Source organism: Xyrauchen texanus, chromosome 34 (genome assembly GCF_025860055.1).
Source record: "Xyrauchen texanus isolate HMW12.3.18 chromosome 34, RBS_HiC_50CHRs, whole genome shotgun sequence".
Classification (NCBI taxonomy): Eukaryota; Metazoa; Chordata; class Actinopteri; order Cypriniformes; family Catostomidae; genus Xyrauchen; species Xyrauchen texanus.
Genome location: NC_068309.1, coordinates 25686648 through 25703801, shown reverse-complemented (window position 1 = coordinate 25703801; position 17154 = coordinate 25686648). Strand labels below are relative to the sequence as shown.

At 45.0% G+C, this 17154-nt stretch overlaps 1 protein-coding gene across 1 annotated transcript in view; it reads left to right on the top strand.

The window, feature by feature from the left end:
• The window catches only part of LOC127628054 (A disintegrin and metalloproteinase with thrombospondin motifs 2-like), a 97078-nt gene that overhangs the window by 38110 nt on the left and 41814 nt on the right, over positions 1 to 17154 (top strand). The gene's annotated exons all lie outside the window — the stretch shown is intronic.

Genomic DNA, 17154 nt, shown 5'->3' with positions numbered 1-17154 from the left:
TATATTCCTTGAGGTTCACTTATAATATTAGTAAAGTCATTTCACAAGTTCACCTCCTTGCCTGATCCGGAAGAGGTAAATATTATGATAATGGTAAATGTGTTTGGCTTGCTGTCCAAGGAGGGCTTGAACGAGAGAGATGTCCCGATCTTAGACCCCCCATTAGTTAAAAAAAATTAGTTTATTAACTAATGGATGATGACAATAGATGGAGTTGGGAAAGTGGATGGTTTTTAGAAGCGATGAGGGCTGGGAGAGAGGTGAGCTCTGCTATATATGTTTTTTCATAATTGATTAATAGGATCAGATTAGAAGGCTCCTCCCAAACCTTTGTTTATAACATATATTTGTAGAACATGATAATTTTCCACCCTCATTCTGACCCTCTCCCAGAAACGCTTAGTTTTGGTGCTGTTACTCCTTTAAAACCGAACAGTACACGGCTACTGTTCTAATTGGCTCTCTGCTCTTGACTGACCTGCTCTCTCTTCTTGCCATCTCACTGCTGCTACTGGGTGGGCTAGAGAAATGAAAAAGTAAAGAAGGTATTTATGTGTTGATGTGGAGGCGGTCAGATGCAAATGTCTACCACAGTGTGACATCACAATGTGGAGGAAGTAGAGAACAGCTCTCTTTGCAGTGAGAAGGATGTTTTGAGTTCTGAAACTGCAGAAGGTCAAGAAAAAAGTACTTTTAACACCATTCAACCATTAAACATTTGTGACATTTAAATTGTTTAAACATGTAAGAACCGATGAAGCACCAGCGGTCTCACTGCCATTATTGTAGTTCTCTTACGAGAGGTTCTCTCGTATTGCGTAAGCTAGCTTACGCTACGGGAAAGATTCATCTTTTCTGAGATATTGAAGCCAAAAAATTATCCTTAATTTTGTATCATTTGTCAACGCAGTGCAGCAACTGCAGACCTTGAGCGGGCTAGCTAGCGAGCTCATTGGTTGCTCTGCGGCAACTGCTGCAGCCTATAGACGAACTTGGGTGAACTCGCGTCCAATGAGAGGCGTCCAGCGCTTACTGCATCAAAGCCCGCCAAAATGGGCGTGGCTAGAGTGCATATAAGCGTAGTTCGTAGGCTGGAACCCTGATTTTCATCTCTTCAGCGAAGCTCTTCGCATCTCTGAACTGGAAGCCGCGTCGCCGTTCGAGGGGCATCTAGCAAGCTTGGACAGCGCTCGAAGAAGCCGGCCGTCTCCGCCACCTTCAGCCATCCTGCGAGCTACGCCATCCGGCGAAGTATCCTTTTTTAGAGCAAGCTAGTTCTTAACGAACTTCACAAAATAGTAACGAGCGTCTTTTTTAAGATGCCTCGCACCACTTGCGCTTCATGCCGCGCCCCTCTCAGCGCCGGAGACCGCCACATCATCTGCGCTCTCTGCCTGGGACTGGGGCATGCAGAGCTCTCCCTCGCTGAAGGTGGATGCGACCTCTGCGAGGAGCTTCCGATGTCGACCCTGCAGGCTCGACTCGAAGCACTCAGAACCGAAGCCGCCACGCCGCCTTCCGTTCCGCCGCGCAGGAAAAAGCGCCGCTCCCAAAGGCTGCCAGAACCAGTGATAGAAGCGACTGCCTCGCCGGAGCCTCTCCCTCGAGCATCGTTCTCACCCTCCCCGCCCCCCGGGACGCGCAGTTGCCGCCCAGCGGCCGCACTGCTGCCATCTCGGAGGACGAGGCGGAGGATAAGGGCTGTTCCATCATGGCTTCGGACAGCGAGGAGTGGTCAGGCTCCCACGCCTCCTCCTCGGCCCAGGAATCCAGCAGGACCCGCGCCGGAGTCGAAGGGGAACTAACACGCCTCCTCACACAGGCCGTCGACCGCCTCGGGCTCAAGTGGTCACCGCCCCCTGAGCAGGCTCCCAACAGACTCGACGGCTGCTTTCTTCAGAGCCGTCGCCGCGCAACACCCGCGGCCCGGGCCGCTCCCTTCCTGCCGGAACTCCACACTCAAGGGCTACTCCTCCATCCCCCCGGTCGAGGATTCGGTAGCAGCACACCTTTGCCCGCCCTCCGCGAGATGGCGGTCTAAGCCAGTGCTCCCGTCTAAGGCCTGCAGAGCGACTTCCGCCTATGTTGGCCGCGCCTATTCCGCCGCCGGCCAAGCCGCATCTGCTCTGCACTCCATGGCCGTCTTACAGATCCTCCAAGCGGACCTTCTTCGGAGTGGGATGAAAGGCAGGCACCCAGAGGCTGTTACAGATCTAAGAAGCGCGACGGACCTCGCCCTTCGTGCCACCAAAGCTGCAGCCCAAGCTCTAGGGAAGCGCATGGCCTCGCTGACTGTGACCGAGAAACGTCTGTAGCTAACGCTAGCCGACATGGGAGAAGCAGAGCGCTCCACGTTCCTCAACGCACCGCTCTCTCCGACCGGTCTCCTCGGCTCCGCGGTGAGTGGCATTGTTGACCGCTTTTCAGAAGTCCAGCAAGCCACCCAAGCCATGAACCTCTTCCTGCCGCGTCGCGCTAGCTCCTCTGCAGGCCGCCCACGTGACCAGCCTCCTGCACGAGCCTCTTCACAGCGCCCAGCTCAACAAAGTCAGACTTCTCAGCGTCGACAGGGCGGCCGCCCTCGATCGTGCTCAGACAGCCGCCGCAGACCGCCGCCCCCCCCGCGGGCCTCGGTCTAAGGTTGCGCTGAAACCTGAGCAACCGAAGTCCTCTTAGCCTTGTTGAAAAACGACGGCTCAGTCCCGCCGCGGCCGGACCACCGTCAAAGCTTCGCCCCCTGTCAGTCCCCTTCTCTCAGGCTACTACAGTGGTGGATTCAGCAGCCAACAAGCCGGTGATACTGCCCGCTTGCCTGCACTCAAACGCCGTTTTCACGGCGACCCAAAGAAATCTTGTAAAGAGCAAACATGCCTTATGTGTAGAAAATGTGACCACAATCCAGTGTTCACCCCTACACACAAGCATTACACTTCCCGTGTTCCTATCAGAGCTCACTCATATAAAGCGGACACAGCCCGCTTGAGTGTTAGAGTCAATAAACGTGCCCACGAATCCGTGCGCGCGCCCCTCCTCTGGCCGCTCTGTCACATGACCAGCCTTATGTGTAGAAAATGTGCCCACAATCCAGTGTTCACCTCTACACACAAGCATTACACTTCCCGTGTCCCGATCAGAGCCCACTCACATAAAGCGGACACAACCCGCTCGAGTGTTAGAGTCAATAAACGCGCTCACGAATACGTGCGCGCGCCCATTCTCTGCCCGCTCTGTCACACGGCCAGCAAACACTTCTCTGTATGTAAGTCCCGTGCCCGTGACTATGCTCGCGCATCACTTAACAGATGTGACTCTTTCCCCATTCACCTCAATCGGGAAGTCACTCACAGAACAGCCTGTCCCTGCTGTCTGCGAGCAGTCATGCATAAGCACAGTAAGCACGCTCACACATTCTGTTCAGCGCGCTGTGTGTGGCAATCAGGGCAATTTGGCCATTCACCCTCTAGCGTTACGCTTCAAAGCATGGGAAGCTATCCCAGGGATATCCAAATGGGTGTTAAGCACAATAAAACAGGGCTATTTGCTACAGTTCGATCACCACCCTCCCCGCTTCAGAGCGCGGCTCGAAACTATTGTGAACACGGAAGCAGCCTGCATGCTTCGTTCAGAAATAGCAAACCTTCTGTGCAAAAGGGCCATAGAGAAAGTGCCGCCTTCGCTGAGCGAGTCGGGGTTTTACAGCCGTTATTTTCTTGTTCCCAAGAAAGACGGCGGCCTCAGACCAATATTAGATCTCAAATTAGACCGTTCAAAATGCTTACAATCAGGAAACTCCTCGCGCATACGCGCCAGGGGGACTGGTTTATCTCTCTCGATCTGAAAGATGCCTACTTTCAGATTCAGATAAATCCCCGTCACAGGCCATTCTTGAGATTCACCTTCGACGGCCAGGTTTATCAATACACCGTCCTTCCGTTCGGCCTGTCTTTAGCACCCCGTACTTTCACGAAGTGCATGGATGCGGCGCCCGCACCCCTGCGGAGTCAGGGCTTGCGAATTCTGAACTATTTGGACGACTGGCTGATTATGGCACAGTCACATACGGAGCTTCTGTCTCACAGAACAGTTCTCCTCGGCCATCTGAACAGTTTGGGTCTTGCAGTCAATTGGACCAAGAGCTCACTACAGCCCAGTCAGGCAATTTCCTTCCTTGGAATAGAACTAGACTCCGTGGCAATGACGGCTCGCTTATCTACACAGCGCGCGTGCCGTGTTCAGCGACTAGCCGCGTCCTTTCAGATGAACAGCCTCACGCCTCTGAAAAAATTTCAGAGAGTGCTAGGTTACATGGCCTCAGCCGCAGCAGTACTTCAGCTGGGTTTACTGCGCATCGCCCGCTTCAGCATTGGCTAAACACCCGCGCGTCTCGCCGGGCTTGGGCCACAGGCCGCCAGCCGATCAAGGTGACTCAGACCTGTATTTCAGCTCTGCAGCCCTGGACAGTGGCCGAATGGTATCACCGGGGAGTGACGATGGGAGCTGTATCTCGCCGAAAAGTCATCTCGACAGACGCGTCCAACACGGGTTGGGGCGCGGTCTGTGAGGGCTCTCCGGTTTTTGGCCTATGGTCAGTTCAGGAAAAGCTCCTTCACATAAATTGTCTGGAAATGATAGCGGTCGAGTACGCGCTTGTGCGCTTTCTCCCGGTCATTCAGGGTCACCACGTCCTGGTCCGTTCGGACAACAGATCTGTGGTCCATCCATCCATCCATCGTCAACCGCTTATCCTGTGTACAGGGTCGCGGGGGGCTGGAGCCTATCCCAGCTAACATTGGGCGAAAGGCGGGGGACACCCTGGACAGGTCGCCAGTCCATCGCAGACAGATCTGTGGTATCCTACCTAAACCGTCAGGGCGGTGTCAGATCCAGGAACCTCTTCCATCTGACGAAACGCATACTGAGTTGGTCCCAGTGCCACCTGCGCTCGCTGAGGGCGACGCACGTGCCAGGCCACCTGAACGACGGCCCAGACAGAATGTCCAGAGACAATATTCCTCCAGGGGAATGGTCCCTGCACGCTCAAACAGTCCAGAAGTTATGGCGCATATTCGGCAGAGCAGAGATAGACCTCTTGCGTCAGAAGAGAACTCTCACTGCCCAATATTTTTCTTAAAAAGCGAGGACGCGCTGGCTCAGGACTGGCCCAACCGCCCGCTTTACGCCTTCCCTCCCGTCTCGCAATTGCCACAGGTAATGCAGGGGATCAGGGAAACACGTCACTCGGTGCTCCTCATAGTCCCGCGTTGCGAGAATCAGACATGGTTCCCGGAGCTTACGCAGCTGTCACTGACAGCGCCGTGGCCCATCCCAGTGAGAGCAGATCTCCTCTCTCAAGCTCGCGGCACGATCTGGCATCCCCACCCAGAGCGCTGGGCGCTGCACGCGTGGGTGATCAACGACTACCCGTCGCTCTGCCAGAAGGGGTAATAAACACCATCATACACGCTAGAGCCCCTTCCACGAGAAGACTCTATGCGTCAAAATGGTCTGTGTTTTCAAAATGGTGCACCGACAGAGACCTGGACCCACGGACATGTGGGGTGTCGTCGCTGCTCGTGTTTTTACAAGAGCTGCTGGATAAGGGCAGATCCCCATCCACGCTCAAAGTGTATGTGGCGGCCGTCGCGGCGTTCACTGAACCCCTGCACGGCCAGTCACTGGGAAAAAATGAGCTGGTCATCCGCTTCCTCAAGGGAGCTAGAAGGATGTACCCCCCGCGCCCCCCATCGGTTCCTATCTGGGATCTTTCTATAGTTCTCGAAACTATGAAAGCCCCCCCTTTCGAACCGCTTCAATCCGTGGATTTGAAATACCTTTCACTCAAAACCGTTTTTCTGACTGCCCTGTCATCAGTCAAACGCGTGGGAGACCTTCACGCGCTGTCTGTCAGCGCTGCATGTCTTGAGTTCAGACCAAGTGACTCCAAAGTCATTTTAAAGTCTAGACACGGCTATGTTCCCAAGGTGATCGGTACTCCTTTCAGAGCACAGGTCATTTCCCTATCGGCGCTGCCAGCATCCGATAGCAAACGCGACGCCAATCTCCTTTGCCCAGTCAGAGCACTGAGATTGTATACTGCGCGCTCCGCCTCTTTCAGACGCTCTGAGCAGCTTTTCGTTTCGTTCAGAGGGCGCACCAAAGGTCTCGCCGCCTCGAAACAGACACTGTCTAGATGGATAGTGGACGCTATTGCTGCCGCATACGCATCAAAAGACCTGCCATGCCCGTTGGGCATTAGGGCTCACTCCACTAGAGGCATGGCCTCATCGTGGGCATGGTCCAGCGGGATTTCCATTCACGACATATGTGTGGCAGCTGGCTGGGCTTCCCCCTCCACCTTTGTCAGATTTTACAATCTGGAAGTGCCCGCCCTGCTGGCAAAACTACTAGCGGTTTAATACGCTACAGCTCCCCTGGTGAGCTGCACTGATGGGACTCATTCCACACAGACCGGCACCGCCGCTCTGTCGTTCCCTTCCCACTATGTGCTTATGTATTACACACACACTGGCCCGCACTCTTGCCGGCCAAATATTATTTCCCCACTCACAAGGGCTCCCCCGGGTCCCCCCACCCCCGGGGCTCATGCAGTGGATGCTTGGCGCGCACGGCGTTGACAATGGGTTCTCGTAGCGTAAGCTAGCTTACACAATACGAGAGAACCTCTCGTAAGAGAACGAATCGGTTACCTAACGTAACCTCGGTTCTCTCTAGATGAGGGAACGAGTATTGCGTAGCCGGCCGTGCTCGCGCCACGGGTGACTTTCGTTTCATTCAATGAAAACCAGGGTTCCAGCCTACGAACTACGCTTATATGCACTCTAGCCACGCCCATTTTGGCGGGCTTTGATGCTTTGAGCACGCGGACACCTCTCATTGGACGCGAGTTCGCCCAAGTTCGTCTATAGGCTGCAGCAGTTGCCGCAGAGCAACCAATGAGCTCGCTAGCTAGCCCGCTCAAGGTCTGCAGTTGCTGCACTGCGTTGACAAATGATACAAAATTAAGGATAATTTTTTGGCTTCAATATCTCAGAAAAGATGAATCTTTCCCGTAGCGTAAGCTAGCTTACGCAATACTCGTTCCCTCTTCTAGAGAGAACCGAGGTTACGTTGGGTAACCGATTCGTTTTTGCACATTCACAAATGTACTTCTGAAGCAAACCTTATGTTGAGCAAGAGGTTGTGGGCAATATTAGCTGAAAAGTCATGCAGTAACATCGGAAACAGTAGACCATCCATGCAATTTTTGCACACTCTTTTACTTTCGTTTGAGACACACTAATTTTCATCTCACACACTAATTAGGGCGGATAGTATGACAACTGAGACGCATGGCTGTAGAGCCCAATAGTCCCTGCCCACTTTTTCAACCATCTTGGTTCCGGAAGTATTTTTCCCATTCATATTTTTTATATAGATTTCATAAATTCCTTCATAAAAGAGTTCAAAGCCATGAACCAAACCAACTAGCTCTGAAGTGAATCACAACATTACAAACTTTGATTTGAGTCTAAAAAAAAAGGCAAATGTACTATGCTGTATATGTTTAAACATGTAAAAACTATGGAAAAGTAGAAAACTATGAATTTAAAGTATATAAATAGCATATTTAAAGTTTATTGCAAAATATTGAGATATACACAGACATACAGTATAAGTAATTTGAGAGTTTAGGGAGACTCGATTGCTTCATTCGCAGTGCGTTATGGAATTGGATGGCCGCTGCAGAGCTCGCTAGCTGTTGTTTTGCTGCGCTGCATTCAACTCGAAAGTCGGAATATCCAACTTCCTTCTAGTAAAAGTGCAGTGGAGTGCGCGTTTGTGATGTCAAGCAAAAATAGCAGCACCCAGGCAGAAGTACAAATTTATGATAATCATTCATTTTCTTTTCTTTTCTTTTGTTAATATCCCCCCTCTCTCTTTCTTTCTCTATCTTTCTCTCTCTAAAATCCCTGATTATCTGTTTGTTTTCTCTATTCAGACAAACTGTATATTGCTTGTTTTTTTTGTAATGTGTGTGATGATAATAGTAATAAAACAAAAATGAATCAAAGTTCCTACATTACAACATTATAAATTTGTTTGGCAAATGTTTCCAAAAGCAGGTATGTAAAATAAGATAAATGGTACTCTCTTTTGATCGTTGAACAGCTGTAGAACAAATGCTTTGATTACACAGCATTGTTTCTCCTCCACAAATCTATTGCTAGGGGACTACTCTGTTGATCTTGAACACCTGGTAAGCTAACTGGAATGTTGCAGTTTTGTTCCCTTATACGTCATCTTTTGAGCATCGGCCAATGGAAGGCCTTTATGGTCAGAGATCGGAGATATCAAATAGAATGCAGCATTTGTTTACCACAATTCTCTGTGGATCTTTTTTCCTCAGAATCATGGGTGGTGTAGTTCTATAACAGGAATTCCTCTATTTACACAACATTTTTTGTATTATTATTAAGTTGAAATAACACAGAATGATGACTTCAACAGAAGCATATACCATTGTTTAGCAACCTCTGAGCTAATGGTAGGTCTGTCTTTGAAGATTTATACTTTATCGTCAAAAATCAATTTCCTTATTAAAAAAAAAAATATTCTTTGGAAGAAAATAGATTTTTACTATATAGACGAATAGGTTGTACTGTATAGACTAAGGTCAGACTTGGGATATTGATTGAAAATATAAAACCTGTCATCGTCAACAGTCAGATTTATTTTCTCTAATTTTGTTTTTCGTGTATATTCATAATATTTTTGTGCACATTTCAGTTTAGTTTTTGTTCTGCTGCAAACTCCTGTTTTCGGGTTTATTTTAATTAACTGAGTTTTTAATTCATTTAACTTTATGAATGGGTCAGAACTGAGATACGTGGATCAAGTGAGCACATTTCTCCAGGGCTGAGTCACTTACCAGTCTGTTCTTAGTTCCATACTCCCTTCCCCTCCCTCTCTCTCTCTCTCTCTCTCTCTCTCTCTCTCTCTCTCTCTCTCTCTCTCTCTCTCTCTCTCTCTCTCTTTGTCTCTCTCAGCATCCGCTGTGTAAGATGTGTGAGGATGTGTGCACCAGAGTGACTAGATGAAGTCATAAACATCTCTAAAAAGGATTCACATGTCACTTTGAGTTTGAGCGGTTGAGTTCAGCCGGGAGATATGGGGCGGCTCGACATGTGTCACAGTCCCTTTGCGTTTTCATTTTTCTTCTCAGGATGGTTGTTTTGGAGGGCTACATGAAGTGCTTAACTTCAAATCCATATGACAGAATCCTCTCTGGTAATTGAATAGATTTTCAGTAATACTTTGGGATTGTTACATCCTGTGTCTTTGACAAAATACTTCATACTTTCAAAAGGAATTTAATTTTAAATATGAATATATTCAGTTTAAATATTTTGTTTGAAGACAGCAACCCATGATCACCCAAAAATTTAAATTCTGTAGTTATTAACTGTCACTTCAAACCCATATGTTGTTTTTATTATTTTGGAACCTAATGTGAAAAACAGTGACATTTTAAGTCATTATTCACTGATAAACTTCCCATCAGCAAAAGTGCTCTGCTTGCTTGCACTAAGTTTGATGTCATTGACACCAAATGCCAATTGTTCTCACATGTGTCATCTTAGCACACCAGTTCCAATATGCAGAATAAAAAACTTGATTTGACTGCTACAGCTGATGGAAGAAAATAAAATTTCGGTCTATTCCTCACACAAACCTACTTTTATGTTACTTTTTATGATAGATTTATTGTAGCAGATGGTCACTATAAACTGTCGTTGAATTAAAAAAAGAGCTGCAAGAAGTTTCTTGGAAAAAAATAGCAGCTTATAGGTTTTGAACAACATGAGTGTGAATAAATAGTGACATAGTTTCCATTTTTGTGGGAACTATTCCTTTAAATCTATATTAATCAAATGTCAGATGTGTGTGTCTGGTTAGCAGAAAACAATATGCTTCACAATTCACATTGCCCTGTGGTAGAACAGATGTGCCAAATACAAAAAAATAACAGGACAACATGCAAGTAGGTCTTTAGCGACATCATTATAGTGCGTGTGTGCATAGAAGAATGTTGAGAAGCTGCGGCTCTCAGTGAATTCTAGCAGAGGCATGCTGGACTCATGTAGTCAGTGTCTACGTGGCAAGTCTGATGAGAGTTTAAGCTCTACTTGGCAAACGTGGGACATGCAAACTTCAGAATTACTGTAAAAGTGGTGGGAGTTGAGACACAGAAAGAACAGTGAGAAGTTTTTTCCTTACAAATGGACTGCAAAATTGAGTTTCATAATCAGCCTGCTGGAGAAAAAACAAACAAAAAACTCCTCTGCTCTGTTTACACAATTGTATCATAGTTTAGATGGTTCAGTTTCATTATATATATATTTTTGTGAATTGCCATGTGTGGAGCAAATTTGACCATAATTTACCCTGCCGAAAAGACCAGCCTAGTGTAGAAGGAATTTCTATGCTGACAGGCTGGTTAGTGCTGGTTTGGTGCTGGTCTAGTTGGTGGACCAGCATAGTCATGCTGTTGTATGCTCTAATACTGTAATGAAGCTCTAATTGTGAGGACAGTGGTGAACATGTGATTTATCAGATTGATGTCTGATACAGGCGTATGAAAATATTTAGGTACCCCTGAAAATTTCCATGATTTTCATTTATAAATAATTGGGTGTTTGGATCAGCAATTTCATTTTGATCTATCAAATAACTGAAGGACACAGTAATATTTCAGTAGTGAAATGAGGTTTATTGGATGAACAGAAAATGTGCAATATGCATCAAAACAAAATTAGACAGGTGCATAAATTTGGGCACCCTTGCCATTTTGTTGATTTGAATACCTGTAACTACCTAGCACTGATTAATTGGAACACACAATTGGTTTGGTGAGCTCATTAAGTCTTGAACTTCATAGACAGGTGCATCCAATCATGAGAAAAGGTATTTAAGGTGGCCAATTGCAAGTTGTTGTTCTCTTTCACTCTCCTCTGAAGAGTGGCAACATGGGGGCCTCAAAACAACTCTCAAATGACCTGAAAACAAAGATTGTTCAACATTATGGTTTAGGGGAAGGCTACAAAAAGCTATCGCAGAGATTTAAGCTGTCAGTGTGCACTGTGAGGAACATAGTGAGGAAATGGAAGACCACAGGCACAGTTCTTGTTAAGGCCAGAAGTGGCAGGCCAAGTAAATCACCAAGTAAATATCGGAGAGGCAAAGGCGAAGGATGGACCACCTCCAAAGACCTACAACATCATCTTGCTGCAGATGGTGTCACTGTGCATCGTTCAACAATTCAGCGCACTTTGCACAAGGAGAAGCTGTACGGGAGAGTGATGCGGAAGAAGACTTTACTGCACACACGCCACAAACAGAGTCACTTGAGGTATGCAAACGCACATTAGTCATAACTAGGGGTGTTACGCATGGCGGCAAAAGAACACAGCGTTCCAAGACAAACACTTGCTACCCACAGTAAAATTTGGTGGAGGTTCCATCATGCTGTGGGGCTGTGTGGCCAGTGCCAGTACTGGGAATCTTGTTAAAGTTGAGGGTCGCATGGATTCCACTCAATATCAGCAGATACTTGAGAATAATGTAGAGGAATCAGTCACAAAGTTGAAGTTACGCCGGGGCTGGGTATTTCAACAAGACAACAACCCAAAACACTGCTCAAAATCTACTCTGGCATTTATGCAGATGAACAAGTACAATGTTCTGGAATGGCCATCCCATTCCCCAGACCTGAATATCATTGAAAATCTGTGGGGTGATTTGAAGCGGGCTGTCCATGCTCGGCAACCATCAAACCTAACTGAACTGGAGATGTTTTGCAAGGAGGAATGGTCCAAAATACCTTCATCTAGAATCCAGACACTCATTACAGTCTATAGGAAGCGTCTAGAGGCTGTTAGTTCTGCTAAAGGAGCCTCAACAAAATATTGATGTGATATTTCTGTTGGGGTGCCCAAATTTATGCATCTGTCTAATTTTGTTTTGATGCATATTGCACATTTTTTGTTCATCCAATAAACACTACTGAAATATTACTGTGTCCTTCAGTTATTTGATAGATCAAAATGAAATTGCTGATCCGAACACCCAATTATTTATAAATGAAAATCACTGGAAATTGTCAGGGGTGCCTAAACTTTTGCATACGCCTGTATTTATATGACCTCAAAAGAGCACCTAAGCTATAGCAGCACTCATTCTAAAGACCTCTGATTCACAACTGAAAGATCACTTACAGAATCAGAAAAGGACTTCCTGTTACTGTAACCTGAGAAAAAGGGCTATCCTTTACAACCCTGATTTATCAATAGTTTCTGCTTTGTCTTCTAACATGGCTTCTGGCATTTTTGTCCATTAAGCTAAGAGGATAATACACATAAATTCAGAGGGTTCTTCTTCTGTGGACGATTTGTCATTTTAAATCCATTATTATATGCTAATTATTACCCAAAAAGTTCACCCAAAAAGGCAAGTTGAATGAAATGTGCAATACCCGTATGGCTTACTTCCTTACGTGGAACACAAAAGATGTTAGGCTTTACGTTAGCCTCTGTCACCATTCACTTTCATTGCATCTTCTTGCAATGCAATGAAAGTGCTTGTTTTTCAAATGTTTTCTATATAAACAAGCACTAGATGGAAGTTATTGACTGTTGCGCCAAGTTCCACTGTTTTTTTTTCAGCATCTCGTGCAAGAAGAACTTGACATTTGAAAAACACGTCTCGAAACACCTACGTTCTGTTCCATTAGTTGCAATGCATCAAGCTTTTTTAGCGCCAGAACGCATTTGGTCTGAACTAGCGCTGACAATCAATTACATTTTTTTAGCATATTAATTACATGACATGCCGATTAATTAATTGGAGAAAAAAAAAAAGCAATTAATCACGTACATAATTATTTGCTGAGAAAGCCCCCAAATAAAGATTACTCTTAAAAATAATGCATAATAATTCAAATATTTTATTAATAAAATATATAGGGCATAAAAGAAATATATTTAAATTCAGTTTGAAATAAATTGCATTATTGTGGCAGATGAATAAAGCATTGATTAGATAACCCAAAAAGTGGCTTAAGAACTCAATATATTGTTTGTTTTATTCTTATATCATTGAACAAACCTACATTTGACAGCAGTCTGTTTTGTATTTTGTTAGTCAATGTGTCCATTTCTCACAGCATGCATTTTTGCATTCTGTCTGCACTATTTTTAGGGCACCTACACACTAGATTTAACGCTGCATCAGAGAACGCTGCAAATGCATTGATTTCAAAGGGAATGGTGCAGCGGAAGGATGGGCAGGGAAAACGCTATAGGATAGTGAAGCTCTGTCATATGATCAAAAGTTGAGAACATTTCAACTTTTACTGCAATGCACTCTAGTGTAGGCGTCCATTGACCAATGAGAATCTCAGAGAGACGGGACTAGCTGCACTGTGAAATTGAAAAACAAGCTCAAACATGTGGTGTATTCATTCCCTGTCCTATATTATCTTTCTCTGTCAGGCTAAAAAGATTGGAGAGAGAGCCTTGAGAAGAGATTCAATGTTTACTGGTACATTGTCAAATAGATATATTTTAAATAGCCATCTCTATCCATTACCACCTCTGTTGAGCACACCTTCCAAACAGACCTTTCACAGTCCCATGCGTCCAACGCTCCGGCTGAGCTTTCCCTAGTGTGTAAGCACCCTTAATTGTCACTTATGTACATGCTCAGATGGACGCGTTTTGAGCATCTCACTGGTATTCAGCATCATAAACCCTTCTTTTTTTGGATGCTGTGTCAAGTCAAGTTAAAAGTAGTGGAAAATTTGAAAATCACATCTCAAGATTCCTGTATTCTGATGTGTTTCGCCCACCTGTTGTGCTTCCTCAGTGAGAAGTTCTCATTCTGTGTCTGCGCTGCATGAAAATTCATACATAATTTATGAGTTGGCACTCGTGCGACTTCATCAAGTGCAAATTCATGGATGTCTAATGCGGAAGTGCGAGTTATGTGCATTAGGCGTTAAGGACATACTTATTTATATTATGCCCTTATCCAAACCCCTCAGCTAAACCTTTCCGACCAGTAGAGTGTGTAAACATGAGAGGGAGCTGTTGTGTGTGACAGAAGCAAGTAATTTTCACGTAGTAGATGGAAACGACATAGAGCGAAGACATTGGCTGTAGTGAAAGTCATAGGAATTCAAACGAGTGCAGTTGTACCATATCATATGAATTAGCCATATTTAGAAAAATTGTACGAAGCATGATGAGCTCGTATGGTATGAAAATCTGTTATTTATTACAGAATTTACGTTCGCATCAGTAGACATGAATAACTGCATTCATTTTTGTTAACGCAAAATTTTTACATACAAAAATCCAACAAAATTGTTGTGTTAAATCAACAGCCCTTGTCTGAATGACCCCTAAACATTCCTTTCCAGGGAAGATAGAAGGTATTTTGGAACAAGATGAGAGTGAGTAAATAATGACAGAATTTGTGATTGTACATGAGATGGCTGGTGGAGTTAAGGGTGCCCAATTGTCTGTGCCGCCCTAGGCTGCAGCCCTTGTCAAAATCCGCCACTGGCGGCCACTATGAGGCAGCCCAGATACTGAAATAATAAAACAGCTTTTAATAGGCTACTGACTGGAGTCTTCATCTCATGTGAGTGGACATAATTTTAAACATATTTTTCAAAGGTATTTTTCTTCTTGTTAGGTGTAAAACTTTTTGAATTAGGAAAGAATTACTGTGCACCTTTCAACATAACTGAAAGTGAAATGTCTCATAATCCTTAATACAATTGGAGATGACCTTCCATTCTCTATACCTTCCTCACCCTTACATTACAGCCCACACATCACACCGCAGCATCCCAAATGTGCTATAATGCCTCCAGCTAGCTATCAGAGATCATATAAGTTTATGCGTGTAGCTATGTGTGTGTGTGTGTGTGTGTGTGTGTGTATGGTTATAGAATATGTGTGGACTGCATATGTTTTTCATTTAATGTTTTCCCATCCCACTATTCCACTGACTAATAGCCTCCAGTGCTGCAAATATCTCCATTTGTGCTGGGCCACCTTTACAGCAGAGCTACTTTTAAAGTAGCAGCAGAATACATTTGTCAGTTTTGTTTTAGAATGAATTACGGATCTGTGCACACTTCAGTTATTAGTCAGAGCTACAACTGCCTTCTTGATTCTTTGATAGTCATGTAATTTCACTCTGTAACCCGACCCTGTAAACTGTTGTGTGAACATGATAATTCAAGAGTCACACCTTTTAGTTAATACAGTTGTCAATCCCAAACACCGACTGTGTAAACATTAGATAAAGTAGGAGACTACTGCCATTCGTCTGGAATGGAGAATGATCTTTCTATGCCTTGGAGCAAGTGCTCAAATTCTGGCCTGTAAGACGAGCTAACAGAACAATGCTGGAATAACTCATGGTGCTTAGGTGAATAAGACAGTAACTGAGATATTACAGGGTTTCACTGACTCTTTGTTTTAAGATTGATGGGCAAAGGGACTGTGTGTTGTGTGGCGGTGCTGTTAAGATGGTGGTTAAGAGATGTGAAAATGAGGTCAAGAGGATTGCGGGCTGACATCTTCAATGGAGAGGCCTCAGATTCATGATTTCGTCCTCCCCTGTGACCAGAGGAATGTGTGTATGTCTACATTTGATTGTGAGCTAGGGATTGTATGATAAATGCTGTGGCCTGGAGGTAGCTCAACTGGTGGATGATGGCTCTAGCAACACCAGGTTCACAGGTTCAATTATCAGGGAATGTAAGGAGTGATAAATGTATTTGAATGTACTGCATATGTGAAGATATTTAGAATAATATTTCAGCTCTGTAGGCCCATACAATGCAAGTGAATGGTGGCCAGAACTTTAAAGGTCCAAAAAACATATAAAAAAATCACTTTGTGAAGATATTGATTTAACCACTGGAGTCCTATGGGTTACTTTTATGATGACTTTATATGCTTTCTAGACCTTCAAAAGTATTGACGTTGACTACCACCCCTGGATTCGTGAGTTTGAATCCAGGACGTGCTGAGTGTCTCCATCCAGGTCTCCTAAGCAACCAAATTGGCCCGGTTGCAAGGGAGGGTAGAGTCGCATGGGGTAAACTCCTCATGAAGTGGTTCTCGCTCTCAATGGAGCGCGTGGTAAGTTGTGCGTGGATCGCAGAGAGGAGCATAAGCCTCCCGTGCTGTGAGTCTCTGCGATGTCATGCACAATGAGCCATGTGATAAGATGTGCGGATTGACTGTCTCAGAAGCGGAGGCAACTGAGACTTGTCCTCCGCCACCTGGATTGAGGTGAGTAATTGCGCCACCACGAGGACCTACTAAGTAGTGGGAATTGGGCATTCCAAATTGGTAGAAAAAGGGGATAAAATAAAAATAAAAGCCGCTTTCCACAATAGGGCCAAATGGTTCTGAACATGGTACGTAACTTACAGTAGCATTTGAACTTGAGGATGGTTTGGCAATGCACACTTATAAACCATTCTTAGCCTGGAATTCTCGGCATGGTATGCTACCACTCTCAACCATGCTGGCGGAATTGCTTTAGTACGTGTCGACTCGTTTAGTGTATCGTCATGGTTTTATTATGATGGTTTTTAAGGAATAGTTCACCCAAAAACAAAAATTCTCTCATTATTCACTAACCCTGATGCCATCCCAGACAAATTAAGATTTTTAGAAGAAGATAGAGTTCTGTCAGGTCCTTATAATGAAAATTTATAATGAATGTGCACGGTGCCAGCACTTTGATGGTCTAAAAGTCATATTTAAGCAGCATAAAAGTAAGCCATGCTACTCCAGTCAATCAATGAATGTCTTCTGAAGCGAATCAATAGATTTATGTAAGAAACAAGTAGATAACTAAAATGTTTTTAACTTTAAATCGGCGCTTCCGTCCAGGGCTCTGATGCGGTTTAAAATGGCCGAACTCTCGCATTATGTTTGTTCTTCTGTTGTAAATAAGCGTTGCTTCCGAATTCTTGCATGAACACGCTTTCGTCATGCTTGGAATCAGCTGCTGGCATGTAGCACTTTTTAAAAGTTAATAATAGTTTAATTATCAATTAATTTT